Raw genomic sequence first — 27968 nt, 5'->3', positions numbered from 1 at the left:
TCAGTCTTTCAGAGAGGACATCCCAGCTGTCATGATCTCATCTACCAGGAGAATGTCAGTGGCAATCACAGTGCAGGAGTGGAGCAGCTGCTTCTTCACACAGTAGTTGTCCCACACGCCCGTCTCTGCTGCCACCATCGGCTCACCTGTGTTCAAGTCCACACCTACTAGTTGACCCGACTCTGAATGCTCAGGTTAAACTTTAACTAGTGTTTCCTGAAGGTCAAAACCAGAGTTCTGCGCAAGAACCTTGGGAATAATGAGCAAGCGTCCGCAAATGACCGGACGCCAAGCTGAGCCCTGCCCTTCACGCTGGGCTTGCATTTAATCAGAGCTTCTGCCATTGTTACTTCTACTGCACCAGCACCTGGGACAACACAGCCATCATCAATGGCATTTTTGACAGCCCTCAAGCCATCTCTTATAGCATCCTTGATTTGAGTCAGTGTGGGCTTATTTGGTCCTTTAACCAGCAATGTGACAGAATGAGGATTGTTACATTTCTCAATAAAGGTGAACTTCTCTTCGCCCAAAATATACTCATAGACAAGACCCGCATGTCCCAAACATTCAGGATTCAGGTCATCAAAGGAATTCAGAGCCACCCCACCACAAGCAAGTGTCAGCCTCTCCATGTTTCTCCTCTTGGCCCGACACAAAGCCACAATGCCTTCTTTTGCAAGGGCGTTCTGCTCTAACTCAGGCTGCAGGAGACCCCCAGCTCAAAAGAATTTTTTAGTGGATGTATTATAAATTAGCCAACTAACTTTGTTAAACGTGTAAGATTCTTACCAGTGCAAAACACATGTGGCTAATTTATGGTTTTCATAGTGTCTCTAATAAATACTTAAAGGTAAAAAAAAAAATGAAATTCCCAAAAATACATTTTGCCATTAAGAAAATCAAAGAAGTGATTTTCGATCTAATACCAGTTTTCTTTAACAAAATTTAAAATATATGTGTGAACACACATATAATACATGCATAATGTATGTGCACATATATGTGTATAAGGAACATTTTTATCTGTTCCATTATTTTACAGCACACTTGTATCATATTTTAAATGTGATTAAATCTTAATTTGGTTCATTTATTTTTCAGATAAATTGAAAAAAAAAAGAAATAGATGGGGCTGGAGAGATGGCTCAGAGGTTAAGAGCACTGACTGCTCTTCCAGAGGTCCTGAGTTCAATTCCCAGCAAGCACATGGTGGCTCACAGCCATCTGTAATGAGATCTGGTGCCCTCTTCTGGCCAGCAAGGATACAGACAGACAGAACACTATACATAATAAATAAATCTTTAAATGAAAAAAAGAAATAGCTTTCTGTAGTCTACCTGACTGATATTAAATAAAGCAGGAAGTCAACAGCAAGAAAAACTATAGAAAATATACAGAATCTTGGAGATTGGACAGTATACTGTCGAATGATGAATGTGTCATTGAGGAAACCAAAAAAAAAAAAAAATCAAAAAATTCCTAGAATTAAAGAAAAGGAAAACACAGCATAACAAAACCTATGATAGAATGAAGGTAATCCTAAGAGGGTAGGTCATAGCTCTAATTGCCCACATGAAAAAAAAAAACATCAAGAAAAACTCAAGCAATGAAATAATACATTTTAAGATTTTGGAAGCACACATGCATAGACACATATAAATGCATGAAAACACACACACACACTCTTAAAAGCAGTAGATGTAAAGACATAATCAGCAGTAGGACAGAAAATAATGAAGTAGAAAAGCTATCATTGGGCCGAGCTTGCAGAGTCCAGTCAAAGACAGGGACGCACAATAATATATGAAGAGGGGTCAAGACCATGATGAGGATCCACACAGAAACAACTAACCTGAGCTAATGGGAGCTCACTGACTCCAGGCTCACAGCAAGGGAACCTGCATAGGCCAAAACTAGGTCCTCTGAATGTGGGTGACAGTTGTGTGGCTGAGGCAGTCTGTGGGACCACTGGGAGTGGGACTAGGATTTATCCCTAGTGCTTGAACTGGCATTTTGGAGCCTACTATTTATGGAGGGATATCTTGCTCAGCCTAGATATAGTGGGGAGGGCCTTGGTCCTGCCTCAAAGTGATGTGCCAGACTTTGTTGACTCCCCTTGGGAGACCTGACCCTCTCTGAGGAGTGGATGGGGGTGGGGTGGGTGGAAAGTAGGGGAGCAGGATGAGGGGAGGGAGTGGGAACTGGGATTGGTATGTAAAATGAGAAAAGATTGTTTTAAAGCATAAAATTTTAAAAAAGAGTAAAAGAAGAGATGATTCTTTAAAAAGGTAAATAAAAAGAATAGAAAAGAAAATATAGTAAAGAGGCAAATGAAATGAAATTAAATGAAAGAATGAGGGTTGACCATTATTAATAAAATGAAAAAGGAGAAATTACAATAGATACTAATGAAGTCCAAAAAAAATATTAAGACATAGTTATTGTCAAAAACTTATTGTCACTTAGAAAATCTCAAAGAAATGGATAAATTTCTAGATGTATATGATATGCCAAAATTAAATGAAAGATGAGATAAATAACTTTTTTAAAGATTTATTTATTACCTATTCAGTGTTCTGCCTGCATGTATCTCTGCAAGCCAGAAGAGGGCACCAAATCTCAATTCAGATGATTGTGAACACATGTGGTTGCTGGGAATTGAACTCAGGACCTTTGGAAGAACAGGCAAAGCTCTTAACCACTGAGCCATTTCTCCAGCCCTGAGATATATAACTTAAGCATATCTATAACCATTGATGAGACAGAAGCAATAATAAAGAAATCCCCCACAAATCAAATTTCCAGATCTAAATTCTTGACAGAATTCTATCCGATTTTTAATAAAGAATTAATAGTACCCAGTCCCACCTGACTGGAAGCTTTGCCTGGTTACAGAAGGTGGACAGTTCAGGCTCTATATCCTCCAGTATTTGGAGTCCTCACTAGGGTCACCCTCAGAATGAATAGAATAATCCCCATTTAAAAGGAGGAGTTGTTATTCTCATCCTTTAAGAATATTGCTTTCCATAAAGTTTTATGATTTTTTTATGCTATTGGGATATTAGTAAGCTGGGGATGGTGGCTCACACCTTTAATCCTAGCACTTAAGAGGCAGATGCAGGTGGATCTCTGTGAGTTTGAGGCCAGCCTGGTCTACAGATTGTCACAAGACAGTCAGGGCTGTTACATAGAGAAACCCTATTTTAAAAAGCCAAACAAAGGGAGATGATATTAGTAATCACATTTTATAATCATGGTTTTGTTGATTTTGAAGAACACAGATATTTGAATTTTATCCTAAGACAACTCACAAACATTGTTCCAAATAACTTCAGTTAAGAGAATATTACAAGGAATAGAATTCTGCTTTATTGTCACATCTGTGTTTTGTTTCTTTTTAGTGCTGTAAATGTAATACAGTATAATCTACTTTAAACATATTGTACAGCAGTAATGATCTTAATCATGTAAAATATTAATTTATAAAAGCACACTTTAAAAGCACATGTTATTACAGAAAGTTAAATTAAAAATAAAACCTTAATTTAATAAAAAATAATTAACACCAATCTCTCTTAAATGATTCTATAAACTAAATAAGGAAGAAGTGCTTCCAAATTGCACTTAAAAATACAGTGTTAGCTGAAAACTAAAATCAAATAAAGGTATAACAAAAATTTATAGAAAAATCTCCCTAATAGAAACAAACCAAAAGTCTCACAAAATATTTGTAAATCCACCACATTAAATGGAGAAAAACTCCATAAAATTTAACATCCATTCCTAATAAAAGTCCTGGAGAAACTGGAGATAACAGGGACTTACCTCAACTTGGAACCTGAAATTACAGCAAGCTGACAGCCAACATCAACTTAAAAACAAGAAAAACTCAAAGCATGCCCACTAAAATCCGGGAGAAGAAGAGGATTTTCCCTTTTCTGCTTTTCTATTCAACATAGTGATTGAAGTCTTTGGTAGATACAAACAGGAAAGGAAGATGTCAACAATCCTTATTTACATATGATATGATGTTGTATATAAGAAATTATAATGACTCCTCCAGAAAACTCTTGATGCTGATACTTTTAGTATGGTGGCAACAACCAAAATCAAGAAAAGTAAAACGGTGGCTTTGTTACATACCAACGACAGACCCACTGAGAAACCATCAATGAGATGCCATTCACAATAGCTTCCAAAACTGATCTTGGAATGAGCCTAAGCAAGGAAGTTAAAGTCCTCTACAACGAAAATGTTAAAACATGGAAGAGATCTTGTCTATCTCCCCTTCCCAGTGTTACCCATGTGTGTCTCTCTTAAGGTTCTCTTTTATACCTAACTTCTCTGGGGTTATGATCTGTAGGCTAGTTATCCTTTGCTTTATGTCTGATTTTCACTAATATGTGAGTACATACCACACTCATCTTTCTGGGTCTGGGTTACCTCACTCAGAATGGTTTCTTCCTAGTTCCATCTATTTCCCTGCAAATTTCAAGATGTCATTATGTGTTTTACCACTGAATACTACTCCATTGTGTAAATGTACCACATTTTCTTTATCCATTCATCAGTTGAGGGGCATCTAGGTTGTTTCTGGGCTCTGACTATGACAAACAATGCTGCTCTGAACATAGTTGAGCAAATGACCTTGTGGTGTGACTGTGCCTCCTTTGGGTATATGCGCAATAGTAGTATTGCTGGGTCTTGAAGTAGATTGAGACCACCTCCTAAATATAACCCCAATAGGATAGACAATGAGACCAACAATTAATAAATAGAACCTCCTGAAACTGAGAAGCTTCTGTAAAGCAAAGGACACGGTCAACAATTGGCGGAGCCAATTGTCTATGAAGAGATACCTTGCTCAGCCTAGGCATGGGGGTGGGGGTTGGGACTTGTTCCTGCCTCGATGAGATGATGGGACAGACTTAGTTGACTTCCCAGGGAAGCCTTACCCTCTCTGAAGAGCAGATGGGGGAGTGGAGTGGAGTAAAGGTAGGGGGAATGGGGGAAGAGAAGAAGGGGGAACAAGGATTGGTTTGAAAAATAAATAGATAATGAAATAAATTATAAAAAAGAATAAGTATACTATCTATGTTATAATTAATGGTAAAAATAACATTTCCATGTGAAACTAGCTTTTGTTGTTGTTGAATATTTATATCTTGTGAAATTATTACCACTAATAAATAATATATTTAAGTGTTAAAAAATAAATCATGACTCTTGAAAATAGAAAGATCTGTTGTGCTCATAAACTGAAAAAATTAATATTGTGAAAATGGCCACCTTAATAAAAACAATTTATAGACTCAATTCAATACCTATCAAAATCCTAATACTGTTCTTCACAGAAAGAAAAACAATCTTAAAATGAACATATAATTGCTGAAGAGATGGGTCAGTCATTATAAGCACATACTATTCTTCGAGAGGAGGCAAGTTCAGTTCTCAGCAGCTATGTGGGTGGCTCACAACTGCCTATAATTCTAGCTCCAGGTTATCTGATTTTCCTGTCCTCTCTGGACACCTGCACTCACATGCACATGCTCTACCCACACACATATATACATGATTAAAAATAAAATGCATACTTAAAAATTCATATTCAAGCATGAAAAACCCAGATAGCTATAGAAATCATGAGAAAAATGAATAATGCTAGAGGTATCACCATACCTGATTTCGAGTTATATTATGGAGTCATAGTAATAAAAGAGCATAGTCCTGGCACACAAACAGACATGTAAACAAACAGAATAGAATAGAGAACCATTAATATAAACCAAGCCACTACAGCTACTTGATTTTTAACAAAAATAAACATTGCAGATAAGACAGTTCCTTCCATACTTAGTGTCAGCTAACTGACATTTACATGTAGAATAAAGAAAATACTTGCTGCTCATCTAACAAAATGAATTCCAAATCAATCAAATACCTCAGCCTGTGACTTGAGACTCCTGGAGGAAGCATAAAGTATGTACTTCAAGATATAAGCATAAGACTTTCTGATAGAGCTCTGGTCATTCATGAATTAAGGCCAACAACTGACAAACTGAACTTGATGAAGTTACATTGCTTCTGGACAACAAAGTAACAAGTCATGGAGCAGCAGCAGCACAATGATAGAAACCTTCTCCTACTATGTATTTATAAATATTTAATATATAGAATGTGCAAAGATCTTAAAGTATTCAATAATGAGAAAATGAACAACCTGATTAAAAACTGGGATAAGTAACTGAGCAGAGATTTTATAAAAGAGGATGTCTGACAAGTACAACAATTTTTAAAGAACTATTCAATGTGGTTAGCCTTCAGGGAAGTGCAAAGTAAGATTCCATCTCACTCCGTCAGAATGACTGTCATCAAAGACACACGTGACAACAAATACTGGTGAGAATGTAGAGGAAAGGGAAGATTTATTCTCTACTGGTGGGAATGTAAAGTGGTCCAGCTCCTGTGAAAATTAATGTGGTGGTTTCTCAAAAAATAAATACAAACTGAAACTAGAACTCCCATATGATTCCGTTGCACCAGCCCTTGGGCATATACACAAAGGACTCTATATCCCATCACTGAGATACTTGCATACCTATATGCATTGCTGTAATCACAACAGCAAGGGAACGGAGTTGGACTTGATATCCATTAACTGATGATGGGATTTTTTTTCACTCATAAAGAAAAGATAAATTTTCAGGGAAATGGATGGAAGTGAAAATTATTACATTAAATAAAGTTTTCCAGAGCAAGAAGGAAACATGCTGCATGTTTTCCCTCATATGCAAGTCTCAGTTGCTAATTTTTAATATGTATGTATGTGGGAGTGAGTGTGCATGAGACTGATAAACTAGAAAGACACCTAGGAGAGGGCCATAAAGTGGCTCTAAAGTGTGGGGAAAGACAGTAAAACGTGTATTTGAAAGTAAAGGACATAATACTTGAAGGGTTAAGGTTGAATCAGGGAGGGGGACAAGGAGATTGTGGAGAAAGAGGGTGATGAAAAGAACCAATAAAAGCTAAGAATGTATAAAAAAAACATAAGGAATCCTGACAATGGGACAGTTAACTATATATTAAGGTTAGAAAAGAAGCCATAGTTGATTAAAAACCCAGTACCAAGGATGGGCTACACCCTATGATTTGGTCAGAGTCTACAGAGCTTCCCAAGCAATATAGGCATTTGTTGGGTTGATTGGGTGCCCACGAAAACAAGACAGTAAGACCCTATTTTTTGAAGATAATGACACTTTGGTCACAGGACATGGAGAATTCACGTTGAAATTGAAATGCAAGTTCCACCTTACGGTGTAGGGCATGTCATACTGATAGGTACTATATATATACAAGCTCTTGGGAGAATATTGCCATCAAAAGTGTTGCCAGTCACCAATCAGCTAGTCAAGAAGTGTCCATTGGTGCAATGGTAGCAAATCAGTAATGGGGCTAACCAACTACTTTCTGATTGGATTTAAATAGGCTGTGCAGTTGTGAATCCACATCTGGTACTCAAAGCCTTGTAAAGGCCCATGCAGAGGAGGTCAGAGACCATATTGGGGAAGCTACTGATAAATGAATAAAATGTGTCCATCAAACTAACGTCTAAACACTACATTTGTACTTAATAGATGAGTATGCTGCTGTCACCTTTGGCTAGAGAGGCTTCCTTTTACTGTGGATAATGGCAAGTACAGAGACATAACTGGTCGACATGCTGAAAATAAGAGATTCTTGAATACTCGGGAGTAAATCGAACATCTGTATCACTTACCCTAACCTCAGAGAACATAACAGAATAAGGGTTAGAAAGGATATAAGGAGCTAAATGTAGGCATGGAAGCCTGATGTGAAGTCTTGGGTGCATGACATTGCTGCATCATTTTTGCTCTCACAGCAGTTCTGTTCACAGATACAAACACTTTCCAGAGTGGACCTCTCAAAATCATTCCATGGGAGACAACTCATTCAACACATATTCTTGTCAATTCACAAGTACTAGTATAATTGCAAATGTGCTTTATGGAATGTTTATAATGCTCCATAGCCTTTAAAGAATCAACTTTGACTGAGCCTTTTCAGGCACTGTGAGCACAAATGACACAGGTTTGGTTCCAACCTCTGTAGAATGCACACAAAGAAACACTGATAATAAGTACTGCAGAGAAAACAGCAATATACTCTTTTCATCCATGAGGTCCCAGGAGAGCTTCTCTAGGAAGTAGGCAATATTATTATCTATATTTTCCTGTTGAGAAGTTATTGAGAACAGTAATTTCTGATACAGAACAAATACTGACTACATGTTCCTTTAAAAAATGAATGGGGGAGGGGGAAGAGAGATGACTCAGTAATTAAGAGCACCAGCTGCTCTTCCAGAGGACCTGAGTCCGATTTCCAGCACCCACTTGGTAGCTCTCATCCATCGGTCACTCTAGTTCCAGGGGATCCAATACCAGCTTCTGACCTTCATGGGGCTAAATATGGGTGGTGCATAGACACATGCAAGTAAAATACCCATACACATAAAAAATAACAATAATAAGTAAAAATTAAAATAAAAGTAAACCATCTTATTATTTTAATTTTCTTTTTATTTATTGTTTGTGTCTTTCACATAACATTTTGATCCCGTTCATTTCCCGTCCCTGTATATCCACCTTCTGTCCTTGCAGTGCCCCACAATAAAATTTAAGAAAAAAAAAAGAAAAGAGAAAAAGGGGGAAATACTATGGAAGCTGTAGTGTGATGTAGTGAGTCACGCAGTAAACCCTTTTGTCCATATATCTTCACTCGCGAGTAAAAGAAAGAAGTGAATGGAAGTCAGGCATGGTGACAAAAGTCTTTAATCCTAACACTCAGCAAACAGAGTCGGGTGGAGCCCTAACTCTCTGAGGTCAAGGCCAGTCTGGCCTACCTATTGAGTTACAGGACAGAGTTCCACAGAGAAACCCTGTCCAAAATAGAAAAACAGAGCAAAACAAATGCATGCAGGGCCATTGTAATGGTGAGGTGGCTCAGTGGGTAAAGGTACTTACTTGCCAGCAAGCCTGATAATCTAAGTTCAGCCTTCAGAAACTTGGTAGGAGAGAACCAACTACTGAAAACTTGTCCTCTGACCTCCACATGAATGCAATGGTGCGAGCGCAGGCGCGCGCACACACACACACAGAGAGAGAGACAGAGAGAGAGAGAATAAATAAATACATGAAACTTAAATTGCATGTTTTCAACAATAGGAAAAAATAAATGGATGTAAAGAAATGTGCTTAAGAGCGCAGAGCTAGCTAGTGTTGGATTTTTTCAGCCTGGGAGTGATTGCTTCAATACTAGTTGGTCATAATTGTCAGTGGGCTTTACAGTCACCTTTTGGACAGACTTCAGGATGAGTCTTTGAGGACATTCCCAGAGATGTTTAATTAGGGAGAGAAGCCTTGTCCTACATGTGGGTGACCACACAGAGTGATCTGGGGTCTTAAACTGAATAAAAATAAACGAATGAAAACGCAAGATGAATGCCAGGATTCATCTCCCTCTGCTTCCCGACTGTGGAATAATAAAGAGCCCCACCAACGTCCAACCTTGCTGCCCCGTCTAAGAGATGCTCCAGCTGTCTTACCCTCATTAATTAGGACTTGTAATTTCAAATTGTGATCCAAGCTAAACCTTTTCTTCCTTAAGTGGCTCCTAGTCCCTTGGCAGATGTGCTCACAGCAAAAAGAAAAGTAACTCATGTAGGAAGCTGACATTGCCACGCTTCACCTTGTGCTTCACGGGCCTTTTAAAAATGACTTCCTGAATTGTAGGAGGGGTGTGCAAGAATTTGAAACTGCATGATTGAGAAGCTATAGACTATGATAAGCAAAGTGGTATGGTTTTTGATTGATTTTGTTTCTATTTTCTGAGCTGTGGTCTTATGTAGCACAGGCTGGCCTTGAACTTACTAGAGGCAATAATTATACCAAACTTCTGATTCACCTGCCTCTTCCTCCTGAGTGCTGGGATTGCAGGCATGCAGTGCCATGCATGGTTTGTGCGGTGCTGGGGCTGAAACCTAGGACTTCACCAGGTGAGCACTCTCCCAGCTGAAGTAAAACCAGCCTTACAAGCAGAGCTTAGCAAAATATTGCGATGGGAGTGTGGGAGCTCAGAATGTTAGAGAGGCTGTGGTAAAGACTATAGTCTCCCACATTCAGAAGGTCCAGTTTGATCCCATGCTCATTCATTCGCAGTTGAATGGGAGTTGGTGAGCTCCCATTAGCTCAGGGAGACTGTTTCAGTGGATGAACCCTCATGGTCTTGACCTCTTTGCTCTTATTCTCACTCCTCCTACTCTTCAACTGGACTTTGGGAGCTCAGTTCAGTACTCCTATGTGGGTCTCTGCCTTTTTTTTCATCTGTTATTGGATGAAGGTTCTATGGTGATATTTAAGATAATCATCCAGTTGTATTGCTGAGGTAGACTGAGGGGCCACTGGTAGTGGCACTGGATTTATCTCTACTGCATGTACTGGCTTTTTGGGATCCTGTTCTCTTTGGATGTATACCTTACTCAGCCTAGATGTAGTAGGGAGGGCCTTGGACCTTCCACAAAGTAAAGTGCCTTACCCTCTCTTAGGATTAGAGGGGGTGGGGTGGGGAGGGTGTGTGGAGGGAATGGGAGGAGGGGAAGGAGTGGGAATTTGGATTGGTATTCTTTCTTTAAAGAAATCTAATAAATTTTAAAAAAGACTGTAGTCACAAGGTCAGAGAGGGAAACAGGGAAGGACTTTATCAGAAACTGGCACAGAGTGAGGACATTCTCATTATGCTGAGGCAAAAATTCACACAGCTCTGCAGTCCCTTGTCATTTATCACAGACCCTCATTCTTTTCTCAGAAGTTTACTTGTTTTTCTTCTTTATCTTGTTCTTTCAAAAGCCTAAGCACACACTTCCTGACTCTGGCCAGTTTATCTCTGTATTGCTGGCCCACTTTTTTCTACCAGGCCGCAGCCTGCTGACCTCTATTGCAAATGGCATTTTCTCTTTCTCCCCTCACCTAACCTCCTCCAGGCACCTACCAAGATTTACAACTTGTCTGCCCTTTTGCTTTCCTCTCAGACTCTAATAAAATTGCCCTTGACCTTTCTTCTGACTTTGTTACAATACATTTTATTAACCAGACTTATAACCCAAAAAGGAATGATCAGTTTTCCTAGTAATGTTAAATATAAGAACCCCTGGTATATTTGGTTCTTATTTGTTGAGATCAGTGAAATTCTATGTGGGAGGTTTCTCAGACATATTGCTTTTGGCTTCTTATATTTTCCTGCTTCCAGCTCCAAAGGAAGCCCTGAGATGAAAGTGCCACCTTATTGTGAGTTGTTTTGGGTTTTGAGGCAGACCCTTGCCATTTCTAGATGATGGGAGATTCTGAAAACCTCGAGTTTCTGCCTTCAACACAGTGGCTGTGCTTTAAACTAGTAGAGGCCCTGTATCTAAGGCCATAGTTTTGAGAGGAATTCTGTTCCCCCAGACAATGGCTCTGTTGCTGTTGCTAAAGGTAGTTCTAACTAAATCTTTGTTGTTCTGATAAAACTCGAGATTCAAAGACTAGGGTGAAAAAAGCCTGTGAGCTCAGAGAGTTAGAGAAGCAACTGACCAACTTTCTCTCTTTGCTGGTGTCCCCAGTGCCTCACTCCTTCCACATCACCCCAACTAAAAACTCCCATGCTATTTTTCTCCCTCCTACTTCTTGTCAACCAGTTCTAACCATGCCTTTCTGAGTTCAGGTTAATTTTATTTAATTAACACAGATGCAACACATCTTTGCATAGCTAAGCAAATGCATCATAAACAAATGTAATACGTCTTTGTCTAGTTAAACAAATATTCCACAAGAAGTTTCAGAATTCAGGAAACATTGAGAAGTCTCAGAAGTTCCCAAGTCTAGGCAACAGGATTCCAAACCCTCCCACTAGATAAGGCAGAATGTCCTGTGAAGATGCTTCTGTTAGTCTGAGTGCCGCACAGATATTGAGAATGAGGCCACCGAAGTTACATGAACTTCTTCCATCACTGCGGGGTATAAGACGTTCTAGCTAGTTAGAGCCACAAGCAAGTCGGGTTCTGACGCTGTGACCCCAAACAGAGAGAGTAGTCCTTTTTTAAAACAAAAGCTATAAGTAGGGGCATCAGGCATACAAGAAAGAATTTTTACAATTTGAGGTTAAGTCTTGGGTGATGGTACATTCCAGGAATTTACAACTTGTGATAACATTGTACAACTGGTAGTACAATTTGTGAGAGCAAGGCATTTGTACAAACTTAACAGGGGGTTTGCAAAAGCTTGTTTACAAAAGTCTGTGGTTATCGTAACATATGATATAGCTGGGTTCTTAATTTTTATCAAACTGTTCATCTAGTAGCTGCAGAGAATATGGGACAAGAGTCATGCAACAGAAGAAGCAGGGTAGGTGGCTAGTGTTTTGCACTTATTGCAGACTCCACCCTTCTACTGCTCCTTATTTGCTGAGGTATGCTTTTCTGGCACTTGAGAAGTGTTGGGAAGGATGGGATCCAAGCCTTGAAGCTCAAATGAAGTCCTATTATTGTGAAATCCATGGTTGTAAGCACGTTACTGCTGTAGGAATTCCTACTGCCAGTAGCCTTTAAGTTACCCATCCACTTGGGACTGGCCTCCTATATTATATATGCCGATGGAAAGCACACATCCGGCCTCTTTTCTCATTGGGGATTTAGTTGCTGGTCCCCATTCCAGCAGAGGATTGTGATCTGTGAGTCTACCCCTAAATAAATAACCCTCTATTATACTCAATTCTGAGCTAGTGTAGGGTATCTTTTAAGCATCCTTCGTCATCTGGCGCCCACGTGGATCTGAACTCTACAGCTACTGGGTGGATCAGTTTAAAGGCCTAAATGGTTCACAGCCCAGAAAGTCTCCCATCCCCAACCCCTTGACTTGCTTTTACCTACTAAGTGGTCTTTTGTAAAACCCCCGCCACAGTGGAGCTAACTGCGTGTGGTGACTTGGAAATTTCCCAAGCGTGTGCACACCCTCTACCCCACCTCCACTGCCATGTTCCCTGGCAAGTGGTGACTTGCACAACTTCCAGTTTGGACTCCCGACTCCTGAGTTCCAGGCTTCTTGACCCGTGTATGGATTTGATTTAATTGCTTTTAATTTGTCAAGCAAAGCATATTTCTCAGCATTTAACCAGCACCAAGGAGAGGAAATCAAAGCTGTTCGTGGCACCAGGTTGCACCACTAGTCGCGACTCTGCAACCATGACACCTGCTGGACAATAAAGATTATTACAACTAAAACAATTTATCAGATTTCCTAACAGGTAATTAATAAATCAATAAACTTAAAAGTTATATAATTGCAGACAACATTACCATTGAAACTTTTAGTAACTTTTTTGCTAATACTATTGATTGTATTCTGCAAGGCTTATATGGTTATGGTGATACATTCATTTATTAGATATTGGGACTCAGTTTTTTCTTCATATTATATCCTTAAGGAAATAATTTGATAACAGAGCCAAGAATGAGACACTTTTAGAAATTATACAGTCCTTACAGACTAATAATGAACAGCCAGCTGACAGGATTAAAACCGTCGAAAATCGAAAGTTACCTGAAAAAAATTAATACTATTGAAAAGGGTAACATTAATTTGACAGTCAAAATTGAATCCATGTCAAAGGATACTGAGAAATTATCTGAAAAAATTCATATTGTTGAATTTGACAATCAAAATTTATTAAAACATTATGATAGGTTAGCCAATAGAGTATCTCTGCATGATGTCAATCTGCATGATATCCAAATAATGTCCAAGGATGAGGTGTTATCTTTAAAGGAAAAACTTTAGATCTTGGAATAACATGTGCAGAATGAGGACCAGAGGGTATGTGTCTCACTGAAATCACTAGAAATATGCGATTCAGGCTTTACAAAAGACAACAGTAAAAAGATTTGAAAGAATTGAGGAAATTATTTGAGCTGATAAACAGGGAAAGCTGATAAAAGGACAGGATCCAACGTTGCCAAGAGCTGTCAGAGATGACTTACCCATAGTTTTAGCTTCCTACCCTGTAAGTTACTCTAACAAAGCATCAAGTTCTAAAGACCCAAAAGGGTCCAAAGAAGGGAGATGGATACCTATAGGAATGAATGATGTAAAAATAATTAAGCAAGCTGTCATAACTTATGGCTTGCATTCCATATTTGTTAGGGAGATGATCAAGATATGACCTTCTAGCATTAAAGCCACACCACACACTGAGTGCTCAAACATGCATGCAAGAAAGCACTAATTTGCATAGGAATTCCTACCACCAGTAGCCTTTAAGTTACCCACCCAATTGGGCCTGGCCTCTTATACTATTTATGCCAATGTAAAGCATGTGTCCCGCCTCTTTCCCAGCTGCTGGATTTGGTTGCTGTTTCTCGTTCCAGCAGAGGACTGTGATCTATGAGTCTACCCGTAAATAAATAACCCTTTTTATATTCAATTCTGAGCTAATGTGGGATTTCTTTTAAGCATGCTTCCTCACATTACTGACGTACTGTGTCCTACTGGAGTCTTAATATTGTGTGAGTGGAAACAGTGTTGTCTGAATGATGACTTTCTCATGAAAATGTCATGTTTTATTCTAACACTTAATGGAAAGGATACTTTAACCCAGATCTGAGGGTTAGCCAGGCTGTGACCTACAGACAGTGGAATTGTGGACAAAATAGCTGATTAATTGCTCCCTGTCTATTCTATTCCTCTACATGTGAAATGTTTCTTGTTCAGACCTTGTTCACTTCAAAATCCCTTCTGTTTAATGAAAATAAAAATTTCTCAAAGTGTGAAATATAGAAAACTGATGAGACCCATGGTAGATTTAGTTCTGGGTATTTTAATATTAAAGTTTTAATTTTGATTAAATTTTTAATTAGAAATATAAATTAAAGCTTGGATATGGTGTGATGGTAAAGTGCTTGTCTAGAAATCTAAGCAGGTGTCACTTATTTGAAATGCCACTGACCAGAAGCATTTCCAGTTTGGGCTTTTTTTGATTCTGCTAATATTTTCATATACGTGAGATATCTTGGTGAAAGGGCATAGGTCTAAATGTGGAATTCACTTATATTTCATATGTTCAAAGTATTTTTTTGGCTTTTCAAGCATTTTGTATTTCAGAATGTCAGATAAGGGTATGTTCCAGTTGTCTATGTACTTTCTTTCTTTCTCCATAAATACATTGTCATAGGCTATCATTGTCAAATAAAAAAAAATATAACATAGTAATGAAAAAGGTTGATACTGCAGACTTCATAGAAAATGAACATGCTCTCCTCCAAAATCTAAACTATTCCTCCCTCCTTAGGTTTCCCTCTATTAATAATAATTGCTTTGGTTTTTCTCTCTATCAGTTTTATAGTAATTTATCACTAGACTTAAATTTTTTCCCAAAAGAATAGCTGTCCCTAAATCCTCCCTGTATGTTGTTTATGGGGAAGCAGTTCAGCTTCAAATTTGTATCTTTTCTATCAGAAAGTACACATTCCATAAAAGACACCCACTCAGGATACAAGATAAATTCCTTTCCAGAAAGTCTCAGAACAGATTTCCCTGTTCTAAAAAAAAATAGATGGTATAGCTGTATTTAGATGAGGCTCTGTCCTTGATCATGTTTAAGTGTCCTCAGTATTTTATCACAGAATCTAGATGAGTCAAGGTTTTTGTTCTTAGTCTCAGTGATACTAAAACAGAATTGTGTAAAGCCAAAGAGACTTTTGATGAGTGATTACCCTGATGGTTCCTTATACTTTCTATTCAGTCATTTTAGGGTACTCTGGCATGATGTGACTGTGGATTTTGCCTCCTAAATCTGTTCCAAAGCTATCCTATTATTCATCATGGTCCCAAATGTCTGTCTCGGACCTCAGTTCATTCAGCCTGAGGCATAGAATGGCACTGTGTATTCTGGATTATTTCATGATTGGATAATAATATATATCACTAGGAATATTTTAATCATCTTAATGTAATCTCAATAAAGAAAATGAGACAAATAAGTTAATAGTTTTTAAACTAAAACATAGGAAACCTTTTTAAACCTTTTATCATATTTACTTTTTGGTTGTTTTGGTTATGCTGATTTTTTTATTTTTATTGTTCCTATTTGTCACATAAATTAATTTCAATTTTACTGTAACTATTGTTGAGTAGCTGCGTAGAGCACATTGGTATCCAGAAATACTAAAGCTTCTAAAGTTGAAAAAATTATTCAGTTTTGTTAAATCCTTCCTTACATTAGTATCCATAATGGTCCCTACCTATAATAAGAAATGACACTGGACAGAAGTTGAACTTAGCTCCTCCTCAATATCTTACATTAATCTGCTAAACAGAGTATTTGAAATTCAAAATAAAATATATCAAATAGATCTTGTCACAGAAGACAGCCGGTAAATGAGACAAGCGTAGAAACCTGCTGGTCATATCTATCACTTTGCCAGCTTCTACAGTTTAATATATATTATTTCTCTTCCATAAACTATTTTAGCTATGCTTTGGTCTGAGTAATTTCTATTATTTGTTAAGTCTCCTTTGGAAGGTTATATGGCTTGGGTTTGGTTTTGCTCTGAAGAATTAACAGACGAAAGATGGATTTTCAACATGAATGTTAAGTGGTTGTCAAGGTGTTTGGATTGTTGGAGAAATCTTCTCTCAAAGGAGATTTGGTGAGCCTTTGAGAGTGAGTTGTGGAAAGATAATACAGGCCTGACTCCAGCTTCTGGCTTGTCTTGCATTGCTATCTCTTTTACCATTTGCTTCTGCCAGCATGGTGCTTGCCACTACAAGGCTCGCCCCTTAGGCCAAAACAATAGGGGCCATCTTGAATTCTCTGCTTACAATCATGTTAGCTAAAGAAACATAGTTACTTCACAAACTCTCAGCTTGCCACTATTTGCTATAGCAACAGACTAAGGCAAAATTCAATAAGTTGGGCCCATGATATGAATGTTCAGAACATCCTCCTTTTCTTGGATACCTTCCACGGTTTCCTATAGTTTCTTGTTCTGCTGCCCATTTCTCTCAACACATTGTGAACTCCATAAGCATTGACAAAAGGATGCTTTCTCATATCTTTATAAAGAGACTACTTCAGTTTCCTTATGTCTATTTGTATAATGAAAAGAAATGCAATGGTTTGGGGCTTACTTCATAGATAAATAAAATGCAATCAGAAATAATGCATCCATGTAATTTTCCTCACTGTCAAAAGTGGGTGAGCCACCATAATAAAAGATATGAATCTACCTTCTTTTCCTTACTCCCTGCATTCTTGTCTTTTTAAAATTATTTTTGCTATTTTTAACTTTTTTCTGAAACCTGTGGGACTTATTATTTAGGAATTAGATATTTCTTTAGTGTGTTCAAATGGACATACATATAGAAGTACCATAAAATTTTAAATTCTTTAATTTAACATACATAATTTCTCCCCTTTTCTTTTCCACTTCCAATCTAGCCTCCTTATTCCCCAGCCTTCTTGGTTTTTTATGTTTTTGAAATTAAAAAAAAATGTGTGTATAGGTGTCTTGTATGTATTTATGCATATATGTTTGTTACTGTGTACATATCTGCTGCCCTAGAAATGATGTTACAGGTGACTATGAGTCTCCATGTGGGTGCTGAGAACTCAACCCAGGTCCTTCGGAAGAGCATTTAGTGCTCTAGTCCTACTTTTTTTCTTTTCGGATGTTCTTTCTCTCATTTTCATTTTCTTTTGCTGTTCTTTCTATATTCTTCATGTCTTGAGCTAAAGTGAGCCTCTTGTCTCAGAGTCCTTAATAAATGAGACTACAGGCAAGTATGTGGTTGTTATTTTTATTTTTTTTTACTCTTTTTACTCTTTAAGGCTCTTTGGTCTTTTGCTCTTTTGGCTTTTTTTTTGGGGGGGGGGCACCACCCAGTTCCAAAATAAATCACACAGAGACTTATTCTTTCTTATAAATGCCTAGCTTTACCTTGGCTTGTTTCTAGCCAGCTTTTCTTAACTTCAATTATCCAAAATACCTTTTGCCTTTGGGCTTTTTCCTTTTCTTATTTCTATATATCGTACTTTCACTCTTATTCCATGGCTGGATGGGTGGTTGGGTAGCTAGGTAGCTGGCCCCTAGCATCCTCCTCTCCTTGTTCTCTTGTTCCTTTCTTATTTCTAGGTTTCTCCTTCTATTTATACTCTCTGCCTGATAGCCCCGCCTATCCCTCTCCTGCCTCACTATTTGCTGTTGATCTCTTTATTATGCTATCGGGTATTTTAGAGACAGTCAAAGAATCGCAGAGTTAAACAAATGCAGCATAAACAAAAGTAACATATCTTTACATCATTAAACAAATGTTCCAGACAATAAACAAATGTAATATATCTTAAAATAATATTCTACAACATCTCTCTCTCTCCTTCTCTCCTTCTCTCCTTCCTCCCTCCACCCTCCACTCTCTGTCCCTCTTTTTCTCCCTTCCCTTGTGTTTTTTGTTTTACTGAAGCAAACTCATCAAAATATCCTTTCTTTAATATGCTAAGTGGTCTTGGTAGCCTGGAATAATAATTAAAAAAACAAATAAAAATTCCAGAACCAGAACAAACAAAAATCTCAACTGAATATGGAACCTGATATGAATTTCTCAAATACTGGCTATTTTAATACAAATAGAAAGTGAAATGTCATTTTTATCTGCTTGACATTGGTCTTTTAACTTATAATTGGTTTATGCCAGAGACTTCAACAAGTCAGCATCACCCATCCCCTTTGTATCTTTCCAGTGTTATAGGATAGCATCCAATAATGTGATGTTACTAACATAATCCCATAGAGGGTGATATGCTACTTCTTGCTCTACCTTGTAAATCTGACCTGTAAGGACTGAATTTAGATGCTGACATCTCAGAGTTACACGTTCTCATTACATATCACAGTTAATAAAAGAATCTCTTGAAGTAGATTTGGGGATGTAGAGGAAAAGATAGAAATTCCCATTTCCTTACCTATGTTCCTATGGTAAAGTGGAAGGGTTTTTTTGTTTGTTTGTTTGTTTCTAAATAAATAAATAAATAAATAAAAGACACGTATGGACTGTTCCATAAAAGCACAAGGATTAGATGAAGAAATCATACAGGTTATCAATTTGTTGACACCAAAAAATAAGAGTTACAAAGTATACAATATAAAAACTGTTATAACTGAAGGGAGTGGTAATGTCAGTACTCCACACACAGCATCTAACAGAAGGGATTTCTGATTGAATTATGAAGCAAAGGTCAATTCTGTGGTGTGTTTCTGTGACCCGCTTAAAGGAAATATCTCGTAAATGTTGTATTGGAATTATGTCACTATTCAAATATATTGTCACTCCTTTGAGGTGACTCTCAGCAGAGGCACAGTGCACATACCCGATGAACTCACACATGTCTATGTGACTTACTTTGTTCTATAGGATGAACAGTACAAACTAAAAACTCCTAAATATCAATAACAGTATTTCAGTAAGGTTTATTGATATGTAAGATATATTTTATCCTAGGTCCTTTCAGTAAGTTTATGAAATCATCTCTTCTTACCTCAAGGAAAAAGTTTTAAGAGCTGAACAAATCTTAAATGGAAACTTCACCATGAAATACAAATATTGTTGAGAACAGGTATAGCCATTTATGAAGAGGAGTGTGTGTGTGTGTGTGTGTGTGTGTGTGTCCTACTGTAGTACAGCATAGCTCTTCTGATGTTGCAGATAAAGGTAGGTGATATTTTTAACAAGCCTTTAACACATTAATTTTATTTCTCTTACATTTATTTATTTACTTTATGGGGGTGAGTGTTTGCCATGTGAATATGTAAAGATAGGGAACAACTTGTGGGAATCAGTTCTTTCTTCATCATGTGAGTCCCAGAGATCAAACTTAGGTTGTCAGGTTTGGCATTGCTTGCCTTTAGTTGCTGGGTCATCTCACAGGCCCTTTGTATTTATCTTTTTTCTGGTTTCTTTATTGATAATTTCACATTTTGTGTTCCTAGGGTTTGGTCCTAGACTTTTGTAAAGGCTGGGTAAGCACTGTACCACTAGCCACAACAAGTCCATATTACTTTCTTTTATTAAAAATATTACATGCAGGACTTCACTTTGCGGTCCAGATGTTCTGTTTCTATTCCTTATGCGTTGGCATCAAGCATAAAAATGTGTTGTTTAAGTCAATGACACAGAAGGAAGTTTTCTTCTTTTTTATAAATTATTTCTCATACTTACCCCTATAGACATGTATTTGATTCATTTTTTAGTTCATTTTTTGGGTAAAGTAGGTAGACAGTTATTTGACTGTTTTCTATGTGTGTGTCCTGTTGTTTTCTTAATGTGTTTTTTACTTATTTATATATTTTATGTGCTTGTCCATATTATCTTTGAAGTCATTAATAAGTTTTACAAGTAAAACTTTTAATTTCCCATCTGTAATTTTTAAAATTTCGTGTCTTTAGATTTGATAATTGAAGATGTATAATCACTTAGAAGAGATGTATAGCATTAATAAGTTTTACAAGTAAAACTTTTAATTTCCCATCTGTAATTTTTAAAATTTCGTGTCTTTAGATTTGATAATTGAAGATGTATAATCACTTAGAAGAGATGTATAGCATTGTTTTTTCAAGTTTCTGTGTTGCAATTTGCATATCTGTTGAGACGACTTTCTCTTATGTTATTTTGATGATACTTAGTGAGAAGTGCACATTTGGGGCCTTAATACATGCTACCACTCAGAGAGAAGAATAGTAATCATACCAAACCACTAGTTTGGAGCTATTGGTGTCACCCACGTTTAACCTGCATTGTAGTGATGAGGCAAGCATGCCTGCTTTTCATCCCGTCCGGCTCCCACAAAAATAACAACACACAAACTGTATTCATTTAAACACTGCCTGACCCATTAGTTTTAGCCTCTTATTGGCTAATTTTCACATCTTGATTAACCCATTTCTAATAATCTGTGTAACACCATGAGGTGGTGGCTTACCGGGAAAGATTCAGCATGTCTGACCTGGCGGCTGGCTCCATGGTGTCTGACTTACTATGCTTTCTTTCTCCCAGCATTCTCTTCTGTCTACTCCACCTATCTAAATCCTGCCCTATCAAAAGGTCAAGGCAGTTTCTTTATTAACCAATGAAAGCAACACATAGACAGAAGACCCACCTATATCATTGCCCCTTTTTCTGTTTAAACAAAAAAGAAGTCTTTAACTTTAACATAGCAAAATTACATATAACAAAACAGTTATCAAGTAAGAATTACAGTTACAATATTTATATCTACATTATCTTTTAGCATAACTAAAGAAAACTATAACTATCTATCTATTCTTCAACTCCATCAAAGACTCCAGAAGGATATAAGTAAACAAGAAGTAAGCAACTTCCAAAACTCTAGAAATGACAGAGACATCTCGCTACCTGGACAGTCACCCAAAGTTCCTCTGTACCATTGGGGCATCCATCTTCAGCCTACAGGCCCATAGTATCCAGCAGACATTTCTATGAAGCAAGAAATTTCAAAGATAGTTCAGTCACTATCTGCTGTGTCCCACAGAATGTCTCACAGACTCTTTCATGAGTCAGGAACCCCAAAGAATCATCTCACCTATAGGCAAATTCAGCAGTCCTCTCTCTGTGGGTTCTTTGTGTCCAGTTTATGCATCAGTCCAGGCAAGAGCAGTTTCTTGCCCAAATGGCTAACAAATTCTATAAGGAGCCTCTTTGATGCCCATCTTCCTCTTGAAGTAGATTGGTGCTGCCAGGAGCAGACGTGTCTCATTGTCATAAACAACCCTAAGTTATTAAAACATTTTAAATGCCATATTATGTAGTCTTTGAAAGATATGAAGAATGCCTATTTAACTGAAATATATCTCTATATATCTAGAAAATATCTAACTAACATGACTACAAGCTTAACTATTATCAATGATTATCCATTAACAACCTATATATATTACATTTTTAAATGAACTACACAATCACAATACCTTAATCAAGATTAGAAATATGTATATACATATAACAAAATTGACCTTAAAATCACTGTATCTCATCAAAAAGGGTAGAATCACCAACCAAGAAGCCCTTTTCCATTTGTCTAAGTCTCAGGTTGCTTCAGTTTGACTCCATCTGACCTCTATCCATAACAGCTTTCCTGCAGTCATTTCCCACCTAGAGGTTATGGTAGGTTCATTATAGGATCCCTAACTTGAGATTGTTCCTTGTTCTCAGTTCTTTCAGGGTGGCTCAATCTTAGGCATAGACTTTAGGCTCCCTCTCAAGGTGTTACATGGCCACAGTCCTCCAGACATGGGATATGTCAAAATGTATCTGGTCTGCACCGCTGACCCGCTCCAGAGAATTCACTGTTTCATTAAAACCCCCAAATGAATTTTTGATTTCTGAGACCTATAGGCTCATCCTGTACACAATTCTCTCATTCCTTTTTAGCCGTGCCTCTAGCTTGTCTCATGGATGAGGTTTCTATTTTTGCTCCCCTCTACTTGAGTCATGTGGTGGGAGCCTTGTGATTCTCCCTCATTTTGTTGAGTTTTTCTTCTTTCTTTTTCTATGCCAGGTAACCTATCACCCTGGTCTTGTGATTTCTACTTTTTCTCTCTGCAATAAAAACTACTCTTTGTTATCCCAACATGGAACATAACATATACAGTCAGCTTAGTGTCTAGCATTTACTCCAGAACCCCCTCTTCGAAATTATTAATGTATTATTAAATGTAGTTGCAATATTGGGTCTCTTGGACTTATTTCTGCCATGTATCAGAAATTCTGTCTTCTGTCCAACATCCCCTAAGCCTTGACTCAGCCCTCTGGTAATTAGATTTCTATCCATTGTTTCCATGAGATCCACTGTGTTAGATTCCACATTTCAGTTAAAACATGAAGCATTTGCCTTGGTATGTACCTGAACTGGCTAACTTCACAAAACATCATCTACTTTCTTCCTCATTTTTACAGTGGCAGAATCCCCTTTTATAAAACTTACCAGTATTCCTACCATGGGAGACCACCAAACTCTGTTTTAGTGCTCCCTCACTGAAGAAAGCAGAAGCAACCAGGTTGCTCAGCATGCTCATTTCCTGTATTTTACAACCACTCTCTTTCATTGACTTTATGCTCACATAAAAATAGAGACTGTTTATGTTTTCTGGTCTACCAGACCCAAATAACCACACAGGAACCATATTAATTGCAACACTGCTTGACCGAAAGTTTAGGCATATTCCTAGCTAGCTCTTACATCTTCAATCAATCCATTTCTATTAATCTGTGTATCACCATGAGGCTATGGCCTACTGGTAAGGTTCTGGCATCCTTCTCCTTCAGCAGATACATGGTATCTCTCTCTGACTCTGTCTTCTTTCTCCCTACATTCAGTTTAGTTTTCCCCACCTAGAACTATTCTGCCCTGCCATAGGCCAAAGCAGATTCTTTATTAACAAATGGTAATAATACATATTCATAGCATACAGAGGGGAATCCCACATCATCCACAACCTCAGAAATGACTATTTTATATAAATTGATGACTTGTTACATTTAATTAGAATGTAAAATACTTTTTCTTCTGTTGTATTCAGAAATATAATTTTTTAGAGTTGGAAATCCTTTTCTGTGGAATATAGACCATCTGTATTTAGCAAGATTTTTATTATAACTCACAAAATGAAAGTTGGAAGTAAGATTTGTAGCAGACTGTTTTTAGAAAAAGATTTCCTGCCTCTCAGAAAGAGAGATTTCAGAAAAGCAGTTTCTCTTTTTCCTTAATGGTGTTGCTGTGTCTGGATTGAGACCTGAAATTTACTGTAAAAGTAAGAATTCTGACCACGGTGTTCCCTGAAGTAGAAATACTTAAAGTCACCAATTAGACTTCTACCCTGGACTGTGTGTATATATGTAGACATTGTCACTCCTGGAATTATCCTGACAGTTTCTTTCTGAAAATGGCATTTCCTCTGTACCCCCAGGATGCATTTACTCTGGTCTTTCTGAATACCAGAGATTAGTCAGTATAAAAGATATATTATGACTTCAATTGTGCAGAAATTGCACATAAGCTATTTGTTAACAGTTAACAATGCCAATGTCCCCTGTTGTGTGACTTCCATATAGTGAAACTGAATGACACATAACCAGCTACCTGGAAGCCACAGTACAAAGCTGCATTTTCTAAAATTGTCCCCAGAACTATCTTTCATGTCTCATGCTGTTATGCAATGTGTCACCTCCTCCACCTAGAGATGCAGCTTAATTATCCACGTGCGTCTGAAAGGGCTTATGACTCACCTCCTAATCAATGAATATGGTGGAAGTGACTCAACCTGAGTTTTGTGTGTTGGTCATAGAAAATGATGTGACATCCACCTTGTTTACAAAAATTGTTCCTCAGAGTCTGAGTCATTAGGTATGGGGCCTGACTGCTGTGAAGCCCACCAGAAGTATCATGAAACTCCAAACAACAGTCCTCTCAAGATGGCCTGCCAAGGACGTTAGTGAATGTTCCTCAGTGGATCCAGTCCTTCGCCAGGCTTTTCCAACGGAAAGGATGGAGAACAGATCATATCTGCTGTGTCCTTGCTGGATTCCTCACTTTGAAATGCCATGCTTAGAGTAAACACTTGCTGTTTTTATGTACTAAGTTTGTGGTAGTTTGTCATTCAAACAAGAATGTGAACATTTGACTTAACCACCACTCAATTCTCAAAGCCGTTTGTCTACCATATAGTCAAGTCATGCATCAATGGTTAAATTACATTGATGGATTTCTTTATGTTTATTTCAAGCATGAACACATAAAATATAATATACATGTATATTATGTTACTCTTCTGTTGCTGTGATATAATACTATGACCAAGGGCAACTTAAGAAAGAGTTTGTTTTAGCATTTGGTTCCAGAGGGCTAGATTCCACAAGGGCAGGGAAGGCATGGGTGCAGTAGCAGGGAGCTGAGAAGTCACCCCTCTGCTGCACACATAGGAAGCAGATACAGCAAGCTGAACGTGAGACAAGAAGTCTTCCCCCAGTAGTGTAACTCCTCCAGCTAGTCTTCACATCTGGGAAGTTGCATATCCTATCCAAACAGTGCTGAGAAAGTAGGTGCTCAAATATACAAGCCTATGGAAAGGTTTCTTATTCAAACCATCACATTTATAAATAAGATCATTTGTCTTTTTCATTGATGTGGGGGGAGCTTTTGGAGCATCAAATTCATAGAACTCAGAAACCAGATATTTATTGAAATAGTAGTTATCAAAAGGCATTAAATTTACACTGAATAAAATAACTTCAAGAACCCTTGTTCCCACTGCAAAAACAGGCACAATTACCTTTTCAAATACTCTGATATCAAATTTATCCAACAACCAAGTTTTCCCACAGACAAGCTATCATCTCATTCTATCTATAGAGCGGTGGTTCTCAACCTTCCTAATGCTGATACCCTTTAATATGGTTTCTCATGTGGTGACCCCCCCAAACATAAAATTATTTTCCTTGCTACTTCTTAACTGTAATTTTGCTACCACCATGAATCATAATGCAAATATTAATGGAGATATAAGCTTGCCAAGGGGGTCATGACCCACAAATTGAGAATCTGATCTAGGGCTTGCTCTTATGAGGGTCGTTCTTTTGATTTTGAATGAGAACTGTTATTAAGCATGTAGCAAGCAAACGTCAAAGACCAAATAGCAAGTAGCAGATAGCATTGCCTAATTAGGTAATACTATCGAACAGAGTTCCTGAGAGTTCCAAGTAGAGCAGAGTGCTTTCCCTTCAGTGGGGCATCTAAATAAAAGAGCAAATGTCAAGCAGCAGAAAGACAACAAAAGATCAACTCAAGGGTTTGCAATACCTAGCAGGAGTGACTGAGGAAGTCCTAATGAAATAGTCCTGCTGGAGTTCCTGATTAGGAGGTTTCTAGAACAGAGCGTTCTCTCCATAGATTTGACAGTAGCCATGGGTAATTGTTCATAGGACCACCTCTGCCCTAGAGCTGCAACTGAAGGTTGACTATTGTCCATAGTGTTAGTACCCACTGGTTTTGCATGCTAATCTTTTCACGCACCTCCAGGCTCACGTTCATTATACAGGGCTCACCTCAGGCAGGGCGGAATATGGGGCCCATTTCAGTGGGCCCAGAGTTCAGAGTAAGATACAACCAGTTTCACAGATTGACAGGACGGGAAACAATCTGAAAGCTATTTAGAAGTGTAATGCTTGACACCATTGCTGGGAAAGAAGGGACAGCCATTAAGCTAAGGCAATGGTTTTTCTACCTTCCTTTCAGGAGTCCTGCCTTTGCTCCCCACGTTGTGATGTGTATGCTTTGTTTACTTCTGCTTCATCACACTCTAAGTGCTCCAAAATGCTCCTTGGTAATATACAGCCAGCATTCCTATCCTTGAGGATATAGATTCAATTTCCCAGGTAATAAGACATTCACTGCTGTGTGGGAGTATAAAGAAAGAATACCCACCCATTTGCAGGTTTTGCCTAGATGATGATCAAAAATGAAAAGAAAGAAAAGAAACTCATTCATACAGGCAAGCCTCTCCTTTGAACTTAACGATCTGATAGCCAAGGGCTCTTTTTTGAGCCTCTTAGCAACAAGACCTATTCCACTGCGGTACAAGCAGTAACCTCAGATATGCTCTTAGCAGAAACTTACATGTCAATACGGTGGAATTAATTTCCAGGACCGAGACAGTGGTAGTGATAGGTTCAAACAGTGACTGGAGACAGAATAAGCTGTGAAGAGTTGGGGGGGTGGGGGGGGTGAGTGTTTCAAATTCTTCTCTAGCTACATTCAGACACACACAGGAATGCTCGGGTTGTGATTGTGGGACAGAGAGCTCCAACCTGTCACAGCTCCTTGATAGTTTCCCTAACAAGTCATGAAATTTGATCCTGAGAATACAAAATTTAAAAAAGAAAAGAGAAAAAAGGAAAAACCCAAAAAATCCTTGATAGTTTCCCTAACATTTTTTTTTAAAAAATTATTCATTTCATTTCATATGTATGAGTGTTTTGACTGCATGCATGTATGTGAACCACATATGAGCCTGGTACTTGTGGAATTTAGAAGAGGGTGACAGATGCCCTGGAACCGGAGTTCTAGGTGACTATAAGTCACCATGTGGGTGATGGGAACTGGACTCTGGTCCTCCGCAAGAGCAATGAGCGCCTCTCCCAGTGCTTTTGCTGAGCTCTACATCTAGGTGGGAGGAGATGTGGCTTGGACACTGACACTAAGGTGTTCCTTAGTAATAACGACAGCATTTAAGTTCTGGCTCCTGGACCCTCCACCACAAGTGCTTCTGTCAGGGCCTTTCTGGATAATTTCTGGGCCCCAAATGTCCCTTCCCTGTCATGTGGCTTCCAAACTTTACTAACTTGGACACACAGCAGCATGGACAGGTGGGCCCAGGGCCAGCATAACTATACAGATCATGGGAAGGTCCCATTCACTTTCACCCATGACTTGGAACTGTGAATGTGTTCCTTACCTTGCCCATGACACCTTCAGTTGCTAATCCATTGTCCACCATTGTTCATTTCTTTGCAGATGCTGAGAAGGCTCCAGGTCTGTACCAGTGTGACTGGCTGCTTATTAAATGATGTAGAGATCCTTTAAAGTATCTATCAAAATAGGCTATTAAAACTATCTATGCTCCCAAAAAACAGTCACCCCTGAAGCATGTGCTGTGCTATGCACTGGGATCTGGGGCTATGTAAAATTCTTTGTATCTCCAAAGAACTCATACAGAAATACAATCACCAAAAGAGTGTGGTATGGGCAAGAACTGAGGGCTCAGGGAACCAAGGGGCCAACTGGGTGTACCAATT

General features: G+C 38.2%; 1 pseudogene; it reads right to left on the bottom strand.

Moving 5' to 3' along the window:
* Nucleotides 1–27670, bottom strand: LOC130867565 (T-complex protein 1 subunit zeta-like; annotated as a pseudogene).
* Nucleotides 27671–27968: the final 298 nt, after the last annotated feature.

This window comes from Chionomys nivalis, chromosome X (genome assembly GCF_950005125.1).
Source record: "Chionomys nivalis chromosome X, mChiNiv1.1, whole genome shotgun sequence".
NCBI classification, from domain to species: Eukaryota; Metazoa; Chordata; class Mammalia; order Rodentia; family Cricetidae; genus Chionomys; species Chionomys nivalis.
This window is presented reverse-complemented; position numbering and strand designations above follow the sequence as displayed.